The sequence below is a fragment of the Mugil cephalus genome, chromosome 11 (assembly GCF_022458985.1).
Source record: "Mugil cephalus isolate CIBA_MC_2020 chromosome 11, CIBA_Mcephalus_1.1, whole genome shotgun sequence".
NCBI lineage: Eukaryota > Metazoa > Chordata > Actinopteri > Mugiliformes > Mugilidae > Mugil > Mugil cephalus.
In genome coordinates this window covers 12,732,376-12,753,019 of record NC_061780.1, presented here as the reverse complement: position 1 = coordinate 12,753,019, position 20,644 = coordinate 12,732,376, and the positions used below count along the sequence as shown (strand labels likewise).

At 46.0% G+C, this 20,644-nt stretch overlaps 1 protein-coding gene across 7 annotated transcripts in view; it reads right to left on the bottom strand.

Moving 5' to 3' along the window:
• Window positions 1-20,644, bottom strand: part of ptprub (protein tyrosine phosphatase receptor type Ub) — a 160,571-nt gene that overhangs the window by 139,386 nt on the left and 541 nt on the right. The gene's annotated exons all lie outside the window — the stretch shown is intronic.

Sequence of the window (20,644 nt, the reverse complement as noted above, 5' to 3'; positions counted from 1 at the left end):
CGGACAATGAAGTGGACTACTGGGTGGAACAGGGGGCTTGAAAGTGCCACTAACCCTGACAAGTACCGAGCCTGCCGCGGACAGACAGCAAGTAATCCCTATCTCCTGTTGACAACAAAGAGCTACGGCCGTAATTCACTTGAGGCATAAGACCCCATCACAGGCCAGCGGAGGTAAGTAATAACAATTCCACTACCAAGGTCTCTGGAAGCAATTAGCACAGAACGGCTCGTCTAGTCTGTAATTCTCAGAATTTAATTTCTGCATAAAAATTACACAAAACATCAGCAGACTTTCACAAAAGTCCTGACAGTAGACAAAGGGAGCACAAATGAAAGAAACTAAACTGAAATATTAAGCCTTGGTGTTTGTTAATTCAAAAAAAAATAATAATTACCCATTTCTACATGCCTATGAAGCTCACAAGTATGTGTACGTTTGTTTCCATTGTCTGGTGTGACCCCGTTGTGTAGCAATAACAGCTACTATACGCTTCCAGTAACTGCTGATTAGTCGTCTATAGCGGCTGGGAAGGATTTCAGTCTGTTCTGAGATGTTTCCTCACGTGAACTGTTGGTTTCAGGTCCTTATAGAACATTTGTGTTGGATTAAGGTCAGGACTTTTACCTACAAAACAATAACGTTGTTCTTTAACCCACAGCTTGTGTGCTTGTGGTTGTTGACTTACTGCATGACCCAGTGAGACTTCACTGGTATATTTCAGAATTCATCGAATCCATCAGTGATGACAAGTCATCCTGGCCCAAATGTAGGACAACAGGCCCAAACAAGGACATTATCGCCCCCACGTTTCAGGAACTGTTTTAGCTCCAAACACGAGTCTATAGTTTAAACCTAATACTTCTACTTCAGTCTCATCTTTCCACAAAAGATTTTCCCAATAGTTTTAAAAAAAAACAAAAAAACTTTAGTTGCTTAGAAGTTACTCTGGGTTCCTTTGTGACCTCTATCATGTGTCTTGCTCCAGCGGAGGCCAACGTCCGCCTTAAATCTCCTCAGTTTGTTCACAATCTGTATGACTATGGATTTGTGGATTCACAACTCTTTAGAGAAATTCTTTTTCCCGAGAGGTCCCAAGAAAGCTTTAGTGTCATACACTTCCACAAACATGTGTTGTGTGGATCAGACTGTGACAAATCCCTGCTTTTTTTTTTTTTTTTTTTTTAATTGTTTGGAAACTCTTCTAAACAGAAAGACTTGAAATGGCCTTGAAATTAACTCATGATGCTGGGGCACACTTACCTTTGCATCTCGCAGATTTCACTATCGACTGCTAAGATTTTTGAGGCTTTGCCAGTTTGTCCATCGAACGTCTAAGACAATGAGCAATCTCACAATGGAGACAAGGACAGATAGCATGGTGATTCATTCGTGGGAGTGAATTGTTCTATTATTTGCATACTTAATGAATCCATTAGCAAAGGAGGTCCAGATTCTCTCTGAAATGTGGAATATCTCATGTATCCGAAGCTGTATCCATTCTCCTGCTTCGCGGATTCACTGCTTCAAACTGGGTCATTGTATCTCCAGGCACAATTACAACCAAAACCTCAGCAAGACAAATTTGCTGTCAGTCTCCGTTCTACTTTTATGTATGAACAGCAAGCTGTCACCGGGACAGGAGGATATATATATATATATATATATATATATATAAAAGAAAAACTGAGAGACGATGGAGAGGAAGCGGTGTGGATCACGCGGTAGGCCCAACAGGTCGATGGGAGACAAACGTACATCTAATAAGCCAATGATGAACCCAGAGCGAGCCCTCTTGACGGGGCCCGCCCTGCTTCAAACAAATGTGTTATCGACTCACACACACGAGCAGCCAATCCTAGAAATAGACTCTGGGTCTGAGACGGGAGAGATGATGAGACGCGGGCTGCAGCGGGTTAAAGTATCGATCGTACAGTCCCTTCGATACCCTCCAGCTAATGCCAGGGAGGAGATAACTGACATGCAGCAAGCGGCGTGACAGCTTAAGCATTGGAGGAATCATCAGAACAATCCGGGATACGAATTGTATGGACATGTTCTGCCGAGCCGTTCAAGGGAAATTTCTGCGCACTGAAAATACAATTAGAGACACTCCAATGTTTTACAAAATGGAAAATCAATTGTCATAACAGACTGCTTGAGCAACGCTCTTATCCGCCTGCACGTACTAAATTCGGAATTTTATGCCTTTTGAAGAGACGGAAGTAGGGCTGCAACTATTAGATATTTCCTCGTGCCCCAGGCAACTTCATTAAATGCCAAGTTTTTTCTACCTGAGTATATTTAATTTACTGTAATGCTTTTGAAAAGTTGGAATCGCTTGTCATTTTTGTTTGGAGAATAGATAAAGCAGCTATATCGTCAATTGGCTAATGAATTAATCGGAGACTGAAATGCCCAGGTTACTGAAATAGCTCTCCATAAATTTAGATTACACTTGTTTACTGATACGTGCTATTGTAGTTTATTACACAAAGGTAAATGAGACACAGATAATGAAGACAAAACGAAGAAATTGCCTCCAGATAGATTATTAATATGTGGGCTGCAAGTGCAGTTGTACTGTGTGTAGTGCTTCCTGGAGGGTTACCATGAGCCACCAACAATAATTCAGAACCACATTAAAGCCTTTTCATCTGCAGTTATTCATCAAAGTGATTCAGTAATGTTAACTACTGCGATGCAGCTCTACGCCATGCATTATGGATATGACTTATGGAGCTCTGAGGCTGAATCACGGTCTTATGTCAGAGTCCAGTTAGTGAGATGGTCCCAGTTGCGCTTCACCTATGCGTTGTGTTTGTGTGTGTGTGTGTGTGTACAAAATGCCATATGGGGTGAAATTAAAAAGAAAAAGTGCAGCTTGTCATTTATCTTCGTCATTACCTTCTTCCCCAGAAATGTTTCCTGCTGCTTCAGTTCAACATCGGCGCCTTGAATTCGTACCGAATGTACAGAATAAATAAATGCTGTATGTGTGTGCAGACTGGATAATGAGAATCCTTTACAGTACTGCTTGTTTATTTTACATAAGTTTTATGGTCGTGGTCAGAGTGACAGAAGGAGAGTCCGTCTAACTATTAACATCTTTCTAACAGCATTCATTTGGTGAAATTTAATCTAGAAATTCACTTTTCCTCAAATACGGTTTGTTGATTACTGAAGTAACATAATGGTTGGTGTTCAAATGGTAACACGAGGCGTAGGTCATGGAAATACTGCTCGTCGGCTTCAAACTGTACAGAGAAGAAAGTACTTTTGCAACCAATTGATAGTCTCCCAGCAAATCAGAGCAACAAATTAGTATGCTTCTCCTCAAATGCCTTACTCACTGTTAACTCTTCAATTAACAATGTCACAAATGGATTATTTTCCATCCACCTCCGCCGTTCTTACGCCTTTCTACTCCCCCATGAAGTCAGACTTTACCATAGATTTCCACTTAGAAGGTTGCCAACACCTCAAGAACTTGCCATTCATATGGACACGGAGAACACAGTAAACACGAGCCCATTACAAGGCGGCAAAGCATTTCGCTGCTAAAGAGTCTGATATTTCCTTCTGGAGCTAATAGACTACAGCTAAAAGGAGAGCGAACATTGGACATTTAATTGGCAGCCGGCCAGAAACATGACTACAGATGAAGCTAATAATAGTGCCGCTCCATGTTTTCATAATGTCCAAATAAGTAATTGCTTGCTACCACATTTGTCATAAAGCCTTGCTGTGATAGAAATACTCCTGGGTGGGATGTGTTTCAGTTAAGTTTAGATCTCCTTTTTTTCTTTCACATTCATTATGGTATGCATGAATATCCCAGACCCATCCAGCGCGCTAATGATCATGTGTATGTATGGCGCAGAGGAAAAAAATACATGAAAAAATAAATAAATAAATCTGCACAGGAATTGCAGCTCTTCATTATTTTTACATGCACATATGGATCATCTGTTTCCCCACGTTTGTATTTCAGTGTTTGCATATCACGCGCTTAGAAATATGAGCTCGCTTCCGTTCTCTGCGGGTTAACAGGGGCGGGGCGGGGTGTGTGATAGATGTCCTGTTTGGTGCTGACGGAGCAGGTCCTGGAAAGCCATGCGGTCCCAGGGGCAGGAGACTAATCATAACAGCTTCTCTGGAGTCCTTCTGCCTCTGAATGACAAACAACTGCGAGGCCCATTCAAAAGCACACGGCCCGAAATGTGGATGGTCAGGTTGTGTCCTATTAAACTGGTTTGCAAAGAAAGAATTGTTTGCAATGCGTTTATCCAGCCCGGTATCGTCTAATGGCTACAGTCCCATCTCGTGCTTTTGCCATATTGTTTCCCAGCGTGTACTGTCAGCGAAGGACAAAGAACTTTTTCGCCCTAACCATGCGAAGCCTAATACCCGAGCACGACGAGAGCAATGCTTCTAAAGTGGCGTGCTATTTATACACAATGGTATCTTGCAGATTTGTTACAGGATGGGAGAGAAAGGAGACGAGATTAAGCAGATAAAAACAATCAAACTGGTCCGAGTGCAGTGCAGTCACGACACATCCTCACAGTTCATAATGCGTTGACGCGGGGATTCAAAAGCATCTGCGGGATGAGTAATTTCAGCGTTTCATTACCTGGAATTTAATTGCTTACAACCACCAGGGTAATGAACGGATACGGCAGCTTCACTTAGCCCATTGTGAGGCATTCTGAGACTTTTTTCAACGCTCATCCCCGGCGATATTTGCAGTGGTGATCGGAGTCAATACCGTGTTTAGACGGGGTTCTGTTTAACAAAACATTAATTAGGTGAACTCGACAAAAGGGAAGCTGGCTCCCCTGGCATCTGCTTTCCTCCCTGCATCTCTCTCCTTCATCCTCCTCCTCCTCTACATCCATCCCTTCATCTCACAAATGAAAAAAAAAAACAAAAAAAAAAACGCAAGCTCAGACACACACGAGGAGAGCAGCGAAGCAGAACCCATCTGGCTACACAGCCCGTCAATCTCACACCGCTGTGTGGCCTTGCTGAGGGACGACAGCGGCTCTGCCCGGTCTTGCTGCTGGCGTTGATTTGAAGTTTCACACAGGACAGGATGGAATACCGCACAGACGAAATATATGAGGAGACGGTGAGAAAGCGGTGAGATGAGATGAGAGGAAGGTGCAGCGAGGGAGGTAAAAAAAAAAAAAAAAAAAAGAGCGACAGCAACGGTGAGGGATTGAAAGAGAACGCGAGGAGGGAAGAGAAAACTGTGAGAGGGGCAGAGAGAGAGGAGATCTGGGAGACACGCTCGAGTCCACCAAGCACCTATTTTTCAGCTTGAGCAGCACTAAACACATGCATATGAAAAGCTCGGGTGCCGGCGATTGCTACAAGACGGCTGGAAACCCGTGTGGAGCGTGGCGCTGTTTATGCTGAAGGAAATGAAACATTTTCAACTCCCAACACTGGATACTGTGGGCACTAAAGGCACAGCGTTGCCAAGAACATGCCATAGCGCATCTGAAAATACTGTGGGAAGAAAAAGAAAAAAAAAAAAAAAAAAAGGAGGCGGCCGTGTAAATACCATCCCCCTGAGAGCACGCAGCCTCCAGGTGCGTGGGGTGTGGAATGGTGTCAAATGAATAGATCAGGTCGATCGGGACGGGGAATGGTAGCGCGGCGTGAATAGGAGCCGCGACAAAGGGAGCCTGACGAGTCATAATAGCATTACCACCTCTTCTAACCTCCTGTGCCCCCTCCTCTTCAAGGCAAGAATGACTTTTTGCTGAGCGCGGCGAAGCAGCGGGAGAAGAGTTAAAAGAAGCCATGAGAGCGGGTGAAGAATGCGCGGTGCAGCCGGGAAAAAACCTACTAGCAGATACTAAAGGAGCCCTCCACGATATCTTCATACTAATCCTGCTGCTTCAGGCACAAGCTGAACACGGCGCTCTGCTGGAGCACCAATGATGTGTGCTACGCCAGCTCTAAGATAACGGCTTTCTTTACACCACAATGCGTGTGTGTGTGTAAAAGACAGCAGAAAGGCTGAAGGAGAGTGTGTACTTTATCTCTGTACTGTGTAATTTTGTGCCTCTGTGCGTTGTGTATTTTTATTATGAAGAGAATTGTGACTTGTTTCCAAAGATATTCGATGTGACAGACAGAAAGGCCTGCTCAGTAACTGTGTCGCTAAATCCGTTAACAGAATGATGACTGTGGTCCACTGGTGGAACTATAGCGCTATTATGAACTGAGTGAGAGCTAATTCAATTCAAAAGAACAGATATGAATGCAGAAGCTTGAATAGTTAGCCAATAGCTGATGGAGATCAAACCAAACGTATCCCACATCTCCTAAAAACATTCAGCTGGCAAAACTCAAGCTGACTTTTATCATGGAGGACCGTAGCGCCTACCGTTATCCATCATTAAAAATGTGCCTACCAATACCAAAATCTGTAATTTTTTGACGACTTATCAATGGGCAATTTGAAATAGTTTGAAATGCTGCAGGGTGGGTTTACACACTTGTAAACTTTTAAGTGAGGTAACCGTCTAATTTCACAGTGTCCTGCTGTTTTCAGACTCTCAGAATACCAAAATTCATTAAATATATAAAATCTATTAAAATATATACATTTATATGTATATATTAAGGGTTGATATTGGCAAGGACTTCAAGATACAATATGTATCATGATACACGATACAACGATACCATAAATTACTTTAAATGCAGCTTAAAATACATGCTGTATATATGTACATCAGATGACAGTGATAATTAACTGGACAAATTGAGTCAAAAGGCAATATTAATCCAAATGATCCATTTCCAATATATTACATAAACAGTGATGGCAGAGGTGTGGAAGTCGTTCACAATCGGCCCAAAACACAACTTTTTCTTTTTCTTGTAAAAACGATATTAAGACTTTCAAAATCAATATTGTATCGGAAGATATATTGCCATATTGGTATTTTTTCCCCACCACTAATATATATAAGAAACAACAGAGGAAACAGATGGCGCCAAACCAACCAAGGTAATGAATAACTTGATTGGTTGATAAATTACTGAAATAATCTAATGACAAAACAGAGCGTTTTATCAATGCCATTCAATTGATCAAATACTCAACTACAAAACTCTGTCACAGTGAAGAAAAAACTCCACTAAATCAGATTTTGCCATCAAGCAGTACGATCCTCCTCCTGAATTGGCGCACTGCAGCTAAAAGAATAAAGATAAACTGCGGTTTCGTGAGTAGAATCAGTTCACCAGACACTCTTGCCTGCACACAGTATATCATATAATCCAGCGGTAATATGACATATCTCAACCAGAGAGTCCAGTAACCTGACAAGCCAAAAGGCCATTTGTCAAATCTGCTGTTAAAGAGAATACTCAGTACCCCTGCCCTGCTCAGCTAATATGACCCTATTCGCTGGCAGCAGAAAGAGCCAATCCTGATCATGTGACCATTTCCTAGCTGGATTTCCAGGTTGAGAGAGCAGACGAGGAGGATTTCATCAAAAGGCTGAGAAAAAAGGGCACCGTTTCTGCACAAAGGCAGCCGATCTCAGGCCATGAAAAAATGGCACCGAAAGAAAAACCTGTGACAGGAAGCTCTCCACCCTACGTATGTGCTGCTAGAGGCCAATGCAACGCGAGAACAGTGGCAGCTGAGATAACAACATAATATGGTGTGTTATGAGCTTGCGTGCTGTTAAAACCAATAATGATCTACCTGAGTGATTGCCTTTGTCTGGTTTTCCCGGTGCCTGGTGGCTTTACTGGTGCCACACACAGCGTCACGATAATGGAAACGACTGGAGGAATTTAAAACCTGTAATTTTCCGAAATCATAATCTGCACTTGCGAACATATACAGTTCTTGTCCTCATTTGCCCTGGGGCACGAAAATCTGTTGCTCGGGTTTGCTGAGCGCAGAGCGGGGAAAGAAAAATCAACACCGAAAAGCAATCACTGGCAGGGTGTTATTTTCATGGGGGCCGTGTTTTGTCGCTGTAAAGCCCAGAGGTTGAGGTCAGCTCAGTTTTCCTGCGAACGCTTTAGCGGCGGCTTCGTCTGAGTCCTGTTGAATTCCGGCCCGTCACCGCGAGGCCGACAACGGCGGGGCGGATGTCGGCGGGACGTGTGAAATCCAGCCCTTAGTTCCCTCCTCTCATCTCCATGCGCCTGCGTTTTCCCGGCCTCACCTTCACGCCCCCATCGCACTCTTCACCTTGACCACAGTACACGAGCGCGGAGCTGGCAAGCCCGAGCATGTGAGTGTATGTTTACTGAAGCAGAAAAAAATAGCTTCACTGACAGAAAGCTTCGGAATATTTTTTTTTTCTTTAGTCTGGACTGATACTAAAGCCTTGCTTATGAATGTTGTATTACAGCAGAGCGTGAGGAGAATGCAGAAGATACACAGAGAGGGGGGTTAAAAAAAAAAAATAAAAAGTTACATCTCAACAGGTGAGCGCAGGCACAAACCCATTACAATGCATAACAGGATAAGAGGCAAGACAATTCATGAAAGTGGCCTTCACGGCAACTCTCGAGAGAGATTTAAAGTGTTTAATCTGAAGCACACAACTTCACACGGACGGCTTAGACAGTTGCAATCTAGCATGCCCGAGGGAGCAAAATTCCTCCATTTTCTGGCCAATAAAGTCTTAAAGAACGGGAAGGGACGGGGCTGCAGAGACGGCCGTGAAGATACGACGAGCCGCCTCCTGATACGCGCTTATCTTGTAAATTTTATTGCCCGCGGTGCACCGCGGGAGAACGCGGGCTACCAGCGTATCCGCAAACCGCACAGCAATTCCGTCGCCTAAGAGTTAAGAGTTAAGTCAAGAGATGCTTGCAGATCAATTCAGGTTTAAAGAGGTTAACGCTGGTCGCCCTCCGGGTAATGAAAGGGCAAGTTTGTGACTATGCATGACAGAAAATATTTGGGCCGTGCGAAAGACACGCTGACGGATATTGGAGGTAGAGTGGAAAGTGGATAAAATATATATATATATATATATATGTGGTAGCGAAGCAGGAATGTTAGAGGTGCAGCGTCTGCAATCTGGAAGTGAATCTGCTAAACGTAAGAACATACAAGCTTCCATTACAGTAAGTGTGACATCAATCAACCAAATTACAGAAGGGAGGTTTCTAGACTGGTACCTGCTCATTACCTGCCGGTGCAAATTACAGAGCAAGCTAACGTCCCAGGTGTATCTTCTGGCCCTGCACCTTCCCTTCCCTTCGGTGCACACCCACCCACACACACGCAAGCACACACGCGCGCACACAAGGATGCACACGCCTCCTACGTGAGGAAGAAAATGCACTAAATTTTGTTCGAGGTGTGACAGTCTGTACTCGGCGCCGTCGCCGTTGAGAGTTTTTAGTATAATCAAGTTAATCTGTGTAGCAGCAACTGGCTAATGAAGTTACCTTCACCCATCGCCTCAGGATGCGAAATTATGTCTCTGTCGGGGGTCTTTTAACCTCCACGTGTGTGCATGTTTCTCCCAACAGCCTCCGGAAACACACACCTTCACACACCGGTTTAATGAGTGCCTGGGGAGGCAGGTAGACACACACAGACACACAAACACACACACACATGGAGACAGGTTTGCTTTGAGCTCAGTTTCACCCTGCCTAGAATACTGAACCCTTCCCAGAAACTGTAGAGGGGTACTGTAGATCCCCGAGAAGCAACGAGGCTGAGCGGACAAGGACAAAGGTGGAGAGAAAACTGGCGAATCAATGATAAGCAACGGAGAGAAATCGTCTCGGCACAGGGGACGTGACTGATCACAGGACTTATAGGAAGCTTAGCGAAATCTAGTTTTACTTCTTCTTCTGTTTATAACAAGCGTCACGGGACCGGCTCAGCGTGGAAGAACAGGAGCTGTCCTGAATTTTCTTCAGGAACGACACGAAAGCACATCAGGACATTATTCATTCATCATTAGCCACCTAAATAAAAGGCCCCGGCAATACGTTTCACGGCCGCGACATCCCTGAAACAAAAGTGGATTGCAATGAATCACACAGACTAAACTTGGCTGCAGATAAAGAGCAGCAGACGACAGCTGTGAGAAAGCAGATGCTTTCCATGCTTTTCTTCCGGTAATTCAGACTCAACACTTTGCGCAGCTGCTTTACAATAAAAGCCTTTCGGAAATACAAACAGATGTCAGCTGATTACTGTTAAGGAAGTGTTACACTGCACTCAATGAAATTAGCCTGAATTTAGGGAACAGCCCCCGGAACAGTTTTTTTGTTCATCCCATTAACTCAATATAAAGATGGTCGCCCCCCGGGACTACTCCCATAGGTTTCCTAAGTTTTGATGCTCAATGTGAGCGGTACCAGCGGCGGCCATTTTGGCTGAGCCTCCCGGCTAGTTCGAAAGATGTAGAGGGAGGGAACTTACCTGTCAGTTAAATCAAACACTCACTTGTTATCATGAGTTGTGCCGTCATAGATGAGGAAACCAAAGTATCTTTTTTACTACCTCTGCGTTCACCTTCATCAAAAGTCCGTAAAATATCTATCAAAATTCCCTCCGTTGAACATGTTGACATGCGGCTTTTGAGTTGATTTATTGAAATGTAAAAGCATACACTCGTTCCGTGAACTAGCTGAATCAAACCCGCACGATATTGTCACCTCTTATGAAAAACACATTTTCTTCTCAATAAAAACACTCTGACTCACCTTTCTCCCAAACCTCTCCTGTTATTAAATTCTACCAGAAGGAATCTAACGGACACAAAAACATTTATTGCCACTAAAGGTTTTTTTCTTTTTTCTTTTTAATCTCGGTGGGAGAGGACGGGCAGACAGACGGACAGACCCATCTTAAATCCATCAACAGGAGCCTGTGGCTCCACGGGGACTCACTGAACTGGGATAAATCCTCCGTTCCACGGACTCAGCACTGAATGAGCCCGTTCCCTCAGGAGCACACATGCCTAACCAAGCCAACAGACAACCAGCGAAGTGAGAAGCCGTCGACTGAGAGGTAGGACCAAGTTAATTCATCTGCCATAATGACAGCCCTCCGTTGCATCTCCCCAAACCGCTGCTGAATCACAATCAGAAGTTGTCTCCTGCCTTTAGCGACAGAGAACAAGACACTTGCTCTTCATCCTGGCTGAAGAAGGAGTAATTAAGAAGTCAAGTTGCCAGTGAGGAGATTATTTTTTTCCTTTTGCTTTTCCAGTCAGGGTGAACTGAGCCACGTTAGCCCAGACAAACACATTCCTATGTGCTTCTTGTTCTGGCAGAGCTACCTCAGACGTGACTGAGTTAGCCCTACACGCGGCGCAGTCCCTCTGTCGGGATTAGCTCTTAGTTGCCGTGGAAAACAATCCCCCGTCCTCTCAATAAGGCCAAAAAAAAAGGCATTGTTGTGTCACGTCAGGCACCGACAATTCTGCTGCGGCAATGTTTTCTGATACGAAGGCAGCAAAGTTCACTCTGGACGCGAGTAATGCGATAAACTTGGTCGGCCCATTTGATACAACCTTTGTTGGGAGGAATCTTCTCCCAACGTTTTGCCATTATTCACACTGGCCTGGTTTCATGTCCTTTTCGAAAGGGCGGCAAATGGCTTCGCTTATGGAGGAGGCGCAGATCCCCACTAGCATCGGGTTACTTCTGCATGCAGATCACAATGAGAGGCCGGGCCAACAACAAAGTATTTGTCTTACCACTCTTTGTTTCACACGCCGAACACGAGCTATCCGTTTCAGCGGCCATATTTCCTGGAGCGGAGGAGGGCTAGGGCCCGAGGGGATCAGGCTTTTAGTCCTGCCTTACAGCTTGTTCACTCAGTTAATGAGAACATTAATTACTTTCAAGAAAAACATTTTTAAAAAAACACACACAAAAAAAACATCGAGAGCGTGCGCTCAACCAGAAACATGAACAGTCATGCATGTTTCATTTGAGAGGTGCCGGAGTAAGGCAAATAGGTCGGAACATTGTTAAAACACCTCAGGGAGGTGTACAGCAAAATGTTACAATTTTCTAATTAGGTTGAGACAAATTATAAGGAGTCTGAATGTGTGAAGGAGGAAGATAAAGCAGGAAGGTGGAGCGCCGCACGCTAGGCAAACAAAGCTATCTGCAGCAAAGCCTATTAGCGGTGAGCGAGGGATCTCGGCATCAACGGGGTTCCATTGTCAGTTGTCTTACTGTCACATGATAGCACAGCTAAGCAGAGTAATACCCATATTAACCACCATTCTCCTAATGCTTTTTCTCCTGTCCCCTGTGATCAGCCCGCTTCCAGGCGTAATCCCGAACTAAGCTGATTCTTAATTACCCTGGCTGTCCGAACAGACAAAGGCCAGGGCCGACCTGCTCCGAGTTCTCTGACACGCTGTGTGTACTCCGGCGACTCTGTAAACACAGAATTAAAACCCCCTTTCCGCGCCGCCGCCTGACTTTTTGGTCTTTGCAGCGTTGCGCATTTATCAAAAGAAGACTACGTCCTAACAACGGTATGCTAATTTTTTTTTTTCCCATTAGCATTTTCACACCGCGGAAGAAGAAAGCAAACAATGGCTCCGCAATAATCCACGCGGCCGAGATTTATGGAAGTTCAAAACGGCCAAAGGAGTTCAGCAAATATTTACATAAAGTCGAGTGCACGGGAACAATCGCCAATCTGGCTCTTTCACATATACAAAATACACACCAGGGCACTCTCCGGCATGAATACAAACACCCACACACATATACTCACACACATAAGGGGCCGAGCAATAATTACAATCTTCTGTTTGAGGTCTTGAATTAAGCTCTTTGTTAACGACGCCCCGTGGGCTCGACGGACATTCTCGCATATTTCTGGCTTTGTGCGAATGCGAGACGCACAAATGGTGCCCTTCCTTCGGCTGCGGTAGATTCCGCGCTACTGGCATGAAAACGGCGTGCAGTCTTTCCGTCCTGGGTAGCCTTTCCAGACTCATCTCTGGAAGCGCGCCGAAGACGACGGAGGAGAAGCACCGGAATCTCCTCGGCCCGTGCGCGAGCAGGCCCCGTGAGCCGGCGGCTTTACGGCAGTGGACGCGTCAGCGGTTCTGAAAAGCTCCCCCTTCCCAACAGTTGAGGAATCATCCGCCGAAAGCACTTTTTAAAAAAAGGTCAATTTTCAGTGCCAGCTTAGCACTAAAGGTAGCGCTCAGAGCCCCAGATCGCAAATCACAAAGTCGCCGCAATGGACTTTAAAGCCCGCGAAGCACGAGGCGCTTTCTATTCTAGGACATTTGATTCGGATGACGGGAAACTTCATCAAGGAAAAAAAACACTCTCCCGCAGACCGACAAGCAGCTCTGCAGATGCGGCGTGTGGAGAGTGACGTGGAAAAGATTCGTCGTGAACTTCAATCCACCCATAAATCCCCTTTTCTCGCGGGGGGGAACAATCACCAGTCAGCTGTGCTCGCTGAGTCACCCGGACAGGACAGGTGTTTCAAAGTGCATGACGAGCTGTCTCTTAGGAGAACCAGGACAACTGAGCAGTAACTAATGCGGGAGGACCCTAGAGGACCCTAGAGATCCTCCAGGGTAGGTATTTATCAAGGCTACCAAAAAATGGAATTCAAGTGAGAAGAGGATAATTTTTCTGTCTCTAAACAGACCTGAACATCAAAGCCACGGGCGGCCATTGTGAGGAATCCTGCGCTTCTTTCAGTGATACACAATAAAAGCACCGTGATCACAGGATAAAGGGCACATATTTCCTTGGTCAGGAGTTCTCTCCGTTCATTAGTGCCTTTGCAGAAGCGTCTCGCACGCTGCCTAAACACACTGGGCAGAAAATCCCGGTTTAACTTCCTGCCTTCAGGCAATTATACCACCTGTCAAAATAAATGAATAATAGATAGAGTTTCCCAGGTATCAGCTGTTAATGAATGTACAGGCTTGTGTCACGCGGCGAACCCGGAACTACCCCACCCCTGAAATGTCTTCCAGCCATGCTAAGTGCATCTGGCAGTGTGGCGATCGCTGGGTTTTTGCGGTTGTGTGTGTGGGGGGAAAAAAAAAAAGATACTCAGGATCCCCTGTGCAATGAATAGTGGCATGTCAGAGTGAGGAGGATTGTGATGGGAGGTCATGTCGGATCGAACGGAGGGTTTCAAGAGGAAGAAGACAATAGGCTAACTGTGACAGGCTGTGTTTGAGGAATCAATAAGCTCTGCTTTTGTTCTGGCTCACTTCAGCACCTGAATAAGAACAAAGCATCCAAGGCCGGCCGAGTTCCCAAACTGTCTTACTAACATCACTTGACGAATGCTTTTCAGCCCATTCGGCATGAGCATGAATATCACTCTGCTTTAATTACTTTTACGGTAAATCAACGCGCTGCGGCGGAATCGGGCCCGCGAGCGCTCCACGACGGTGACGATCGGCTTAAATCAACCCGCTTCATACATGTTGCATATTCTCGACCGGTCTGAAATCAATCTGTCGCCTGATTTACCACCTGTGCTTCTGCAGCTGCCACGACCTGCCCGTAAACCCGGCAGCAAGAGGAGCCGTCACGGCTGAACGCCGCCGCCGTGCCACGAGACCGCGCTGCAGGGAACGGCAGGCAAAATACCTTCAGTTCAACAGCAAACAAGCAATGAAAGCTACACAACCGGGCACACACGTGGTGTCAGTGCGGTGTTTATGCTGGACAAGCGTCACGTACTGTTTTTTTTTTTTGTCTCTCTCTCTCTTTAAATGAGCACAGTGGACATTATCCATCCTCTGTTACACTTAATTGCTCTTCAATTTCCCCCAGTCCTAATAAAGTTTATGTGAAAGAGCGACGGCCTGATGTATGAGATGCAGCCTGGGTCTTTGGAACCGTTTTCCCCCGTGGAACAAACCGGTCAAACCAGAAGAGCCGCTTCCCTACGGAGAGAAAGGCATCGCATCACAGACAAAGACCAGCTAAATCCTGCATGTATTGCATGGGAAGGGAGGAAAAAACGAAAGTGTCGTGACACGCAGAGGAGCGTCGGGGCGTCGGATTTCACGTGCAGGAGGAGAGACTGCACCGGCGGCTGAGAAAACGGGTCACCTCTCGACGCCGTGAACTTCGACTCCGGCGACCTGAGCATTCCTTGCACACCGAGCGCACCAGGAAAAGGGGAGGCTGAGCACTCTGGTTGTAAAGTTGTTGACACAGAGAAAGGTAAAGAGCGGGAACACGGCCAGCGGGCTAAATATAAACTGCTCGGGAGGCTTTCTTTCCTCTGGGCAGAGGATAACAAACAGCACTTGCAGCATCAGTCTTGTAGACCCACTTTCTGCAGTCTGGAACTCGCTACCTTGGGGAGGCGAACACGAGGACTGAACCGGCTGCGGCTCAGAGTCCTGCTCTTTCCTTTGTTGGATAATTACACATCTGTGTGTGTGTGTGTGTGTGTGTGCGCGCTTGAGCTATGCGTTCGCACCCTTTCATATCGGGCCACAAACACGAGCCCGCGTTTGTTCCATGATAAGTTCCTGTGTCTGTTATTCAAGAAAAACATATGCTTTTATGATGATGGGAATAATAGCCCTTTCATTTCCGAGCAGCGCATCATCCAGATATTTCAAGGCTTATTTTTAATATAGGCTGCGCGCCGTTCTTATGGAAATGAGACTCTTTCATGTGTGAGAGGAGAGCAAAGAGATTTCTACTTCCTACCACACAACGCTACTGACGTTTCTCTGCTGCAAACTCCTCGTGTGCGGTTACGTCATGCGAGCCCTGGCCGGCCACCTGACTAATTCCCGCTCTCGCATCGAGCTGGGACGCCACTTTGATCACATTCGAGTAAAATGGACTTCCAAGAGTTTGAAAAAAATCAATACCACATTTATAACACCTGACGGAGGGAGCTGAGAAAACTGCACTTTGGGCGCAGGGAGGAAAGGAAGAGACGGACCGAGGCAGGCCGGTGACTGTAAATCTCTCAGGAGCTTGGCATCTCTTCCAGCGCCAGTGCTGGAAGGTGTCACAGTACGCCCAGAGGAGCCCGAGTCACCGAGCGCCGCGAGACCTTCGCCGCGCTCCCCGCGATTTCCTGGCGGCCAAACGCGCGCGCTTATTTACCCATCAGTATGCTAAAACATTCATAGCATGTGTCACAGGGTGCAACCTTCAAATTAAAGTTGTGAGCGGCGGCCCACGCGCCGCTTCAAATATAAGTTGAATATTTAAGTGTGTGAGGGAAAGTTGAAGATTCTCAGCTGCAAATTTTCCATTTAAACGTGCAGCACAACAAAACAACAACGCGCACGAGGTTCATCTCACTCAGGGTTACGTTGAATTAGGGCCAGGTTCTTCTCTGGCGTCGCACCGGTTTAGGCTTCTCGTCCCTGACCCCTAAACAATGCGCTTACAATAAGAGACCTCTGCGGGATGATAAGTGGCATGAACAGTTATCTCAAATCTGCCAGGTTTCCCTTCGAGTGGTTCCTTTCAGAGCCCTTTGTTGGCTGACGACACTCGATCTGAGGGAGCACGCGGCGAGGAAGGCCGGGCTAAATGGCGAGATGAGGAGAAACGACGCTGTGGTTTGTTTTTTGTTTTTTTTTTTGGGCTCTGCTCTGTCCTCGAAACCAACGACCTGCTCTTTCTTTGCCTCGGAAACATGCCTCCCAGCCAGTACTTGACCTTTTCCGAAGAGCAAACAACCCTCTGCATGAGTTGGCCGCGACACACAGAAGGTAAAAGAAGAAAGAAAAAATAGATGGGACTGATTTGGAAACAGAACGGTAACATGCGACAATTAGACGGAGAGCAGGAAAAATGCTTAGCGGGATTAATTAAGCACAGCGATCGCGAGCTGCGGCCTTGCGTGTAGAAATCTCCGCACACCACCACGAGGAGATGAGAAACTAGGCCCGATTGGACGCACACTTCCACCGGGGAGAGGAAGAACCAATCATGGCGCTCGGCGTGGAGGCAGGATCACTTGAGCTCATACAGTAGACGGATATGTTTCCTCTTCCAGCGCTGTGAGACGAGCGAGCCGGCCTGCGTCGGGCTCTACCCCGCGCGGCTCCGCATCGCAATAGATCAGCGCAAGAGGAGACAGAGCGGAGGACCCCCTCTCATAAGCGGGGCGTTTAATCACACGCACATGAGCGCTCAGGGCCCCGGCGCACACAAGTCCTGCTGCGGCCTCAGCTGAAACAAATACACTGTATCTGAATGAATCCCTCTGTCATCCTCCTCTCCCCTCCCTCGCAATCTTCTCCTACGCCCCCTCCTCCTTCCCCTCACCACTAGCCGCAAAGTTTTCCATCTGCTCCCTGAATTGCAGCCCGTGACGTCACGAAGATGGAAATCAACCGGGATGAAAATCAACCAGCCTCTTCAGGAGCCTGATTTAAGAACCGGTCCCCGCTGCCCCTCGCGCTCCGTCCGCAGACGGTGGCCCGGTTCCCGCGGGGAACTCGTCCACGTGGTAGATTTGCTGAGAGTCAGCGGCAACATTTCTAACGTGATGATTAATTCTTTTTTTTACCCCCCCCACCCCACCAACCCTCCCACCACCACCACCACCAGTAACACACGCATCTGAGGCTCACTCTTTTCTTTTCCATTCAGTTAGATGCCTAATACAGTGAGCACATCTAATGGGCTCTCCAGAACTAATATGTACCGGCTACAAAGAGGCGCAGTGACGTGAAAGATGTAAACACAAAAACCTTTATAAATATATATATATATATATACATATACATAAGATCATTGAAATTAGTAGAGCAGCAGACATATTTAAAAAGCAAATAAAGGACATTTCTTTCGAATTGAAAACCACTTCATATAAACCACTTTATCCCTGCAATCATTCGATTTGTCCTCGTTTGAGAGGAGCGTTCTCGGAGTCCTGCTTTAATCTCTCCTCTTCATTTGCGGCACGTATCTGTTGCTGTGTTTCTATGGATTTCACAAGAGCAGCAGTCCAGTCTGAATACAAATACCAACCCCGACTGGTTTGATTCATTACCGAGTCCAATAATGGGGGAAATATAAATACCTGCTAACAATGGGAACACCTGGAAATGGTTTCCATCAGGTTGCGAAACAATGAGTTGTTCACAAAAAAAAAAAAAAAAGCGATTGGAGCGGGACACGAATTAATCTGGACTCGCGCGTGGGTTAATCCTGTTCTCCTTCTTTTGAATAATTTGAATAATACAAATAATAAAGCATGTCCATCGTGGTCGTCCACAATGATACTTTCCCTTAACTCCTGTGGGCTGTGCAAGAAAGGAAAAACCAGAACATCCCAACGTTTAAGGAGGAATAACCAGAAATTTTGGCCAAATTTGCTCAGAAAACAAAAAACAAATGACAAAAAGAGGATCATTTAATCACCACAGCTCCATTCCCTCTTTGCCTCTTTTCGGGGCCAGTGGCTTCCGTACCACGGTGGTGTTTCTGTAAACCCCGAGTCCCAAAACATTATACATTCCACACCACGCTTTTAAACTAGACAGTCTGGGCTCCGCGCTCCTTTTCATCTCGATCCAAGCGCTATCGCATTCACTGAAATGAGCAAAAAGGATATTCTGCCTTAACTCCAGATCAAACTGGGAAATGAGTCATGAGACACTGGATAATCACGCCACTCAGTTGACAAGGTTGGCGGCTAATAGAGGAAACAGATGGTAAATGAACATCCACCCTATTCCCGGAAGAGGCGACAGAGGAGCGAAAGTGTCGGACTGGGCTTTGCGCGGTGAAACACATACGAAAACACACACACGAGGACACAACCGGAAGCTTCCATGGTCATAAGCTTATTGTGCCTGAGCTAATATGCAAAAAAAAAAAAAAATGGATTATTTGCAGCCACACCAGCGCAGGAGCTAGTCTCCATATCTCATAGCACGCAATAACTTCACATCGCGTGACCTGACAGCGTGGACTGATGGCAGTAATAATAAGCAAGGAAGAGTTATGGGAAGTATGGATTAGATCGGATGAAAAGGGCGAGAAATCCCCCAAGGAGAGCAGACTCCTAATTGTTATTAAGCATTCAAGGTTAAGGTGTGGTCCGAACGTAATCACACAGCTGAAGGCGGCGTTAATCAAAAGCAGATTTGGGGCTGCGTTCGTAATTCCTCCTCCTCCTCCTCCTCCTCCTCCTCCTGCAGGATGTGGGCAGGTGGAGGAGCACGGAAGGCGTTGGGCCAAGAGAGGGACCGGTCACGTTACAGGGAAGCGAGGCCGCGGAAATCTCGAGGCATCAACGGGGGGGAAGGTGAAAGCGCAGATGGCGAGGCTCGCAGCAACCCCAGCTCCCAAACCAAAAAAAAAAAACCAACATCGTGTCAATTTTTGTTGACACTCTCACACAGCGTTGCGTGGCGAAGCGTTGCTGCTCCATTCAGCTCTTTTAATTACCTGCGCGTGATTTAATCCTTCGTATGTCTCGGCCCATTCCTCTTAATGATGTGCTCCATTCAGCTCTTGACGATACACATTCTGCTTCCATGGGCTGTTTGTTTTTTTTTTGTTTTTTTCCCTTTCTTTTCATTTTTTTTCTTTGTTGTTGTGTTATTCATACAAGTGTTACACCGAGCATTTCCATCTCTCATGAACATGAGCAGCGGCGCCGGGGACAAATACAAATATTGGCTGAATTTCAATTAAAAATGTGACTATGTCGCATTATTCTGCGGGGCTGAAGCAGCCCGCGGCGTAAATGTTATCAATATTACTGGCTTATTACCCTGGTTTTTTACGCTCCACGGGGGCCCCCGCTTTGCATATGTAGGCTATGACAGAAATTCAAGCAGGCATCTCAGCCTTTATACAAAAAAAAAGAAAAACATTCAAAACACCGCTCTGCTGCTACATTGTTTAAGCTGAACTCAACGAATGAAAGCTGGTTTTGGAAACAGGAATTTGAAACGGCCTGACTCATGTTTAGTTTCTGGGATCGTGCTTTCTTTTGGGAAGATGTATATAGGCTGCAAACTTAAAATGGAAGGGAAAACTCAACATTTTTAACAATCTGGATCCTTTGACTTAAGAGAAAACACAACCTTGACACGTTAATATCCTGCTGGCTCGCTCACAAAACAGGAAAAGGGGAAGCTTTGAAGATTCAAATTTAGTTTTTGGTCTAATTCTGGAAGATTTGGGACTGGTTTATTAGCATCCTGCAGCAAAGAAAAAAAAATCACCATCCAGGACCAGAGGAATCCAGCAGAGCAATGCATCCACTATCCCCCAGGCTCCAGGAAAAAAAGGGCTGCAGCCTCCACAAACCTCCTAAAAAAAAAAATGTGAACTTTTAAGCAGACACCGAGGAAAGAATCAGCTCTGCAACTTGACGCCAGTGTGCAGGAGCTCCAGCCTCTGGATGTCATCACAGATTGGTTCAAGCTGTGAGGATTCCTGCTCGAAAATATTGATATAATAGCCGACCGTTTCTCCATTTCTCGCTCCAAGCAAAGTGTTTTCACCGCGAATGAACCGGCGTGTAACTTTGGACCTCACCTTGAGGCTACCTGGCGCCTTGAAAAGGCAAAACAGAAAGCAAGAAGCAGGCAGAGGGGCTGTTGTTTGGGGAAATGGGATCTTTTCCCCACAGAGCACTAATACGCAGTCCTTCTACATGAGC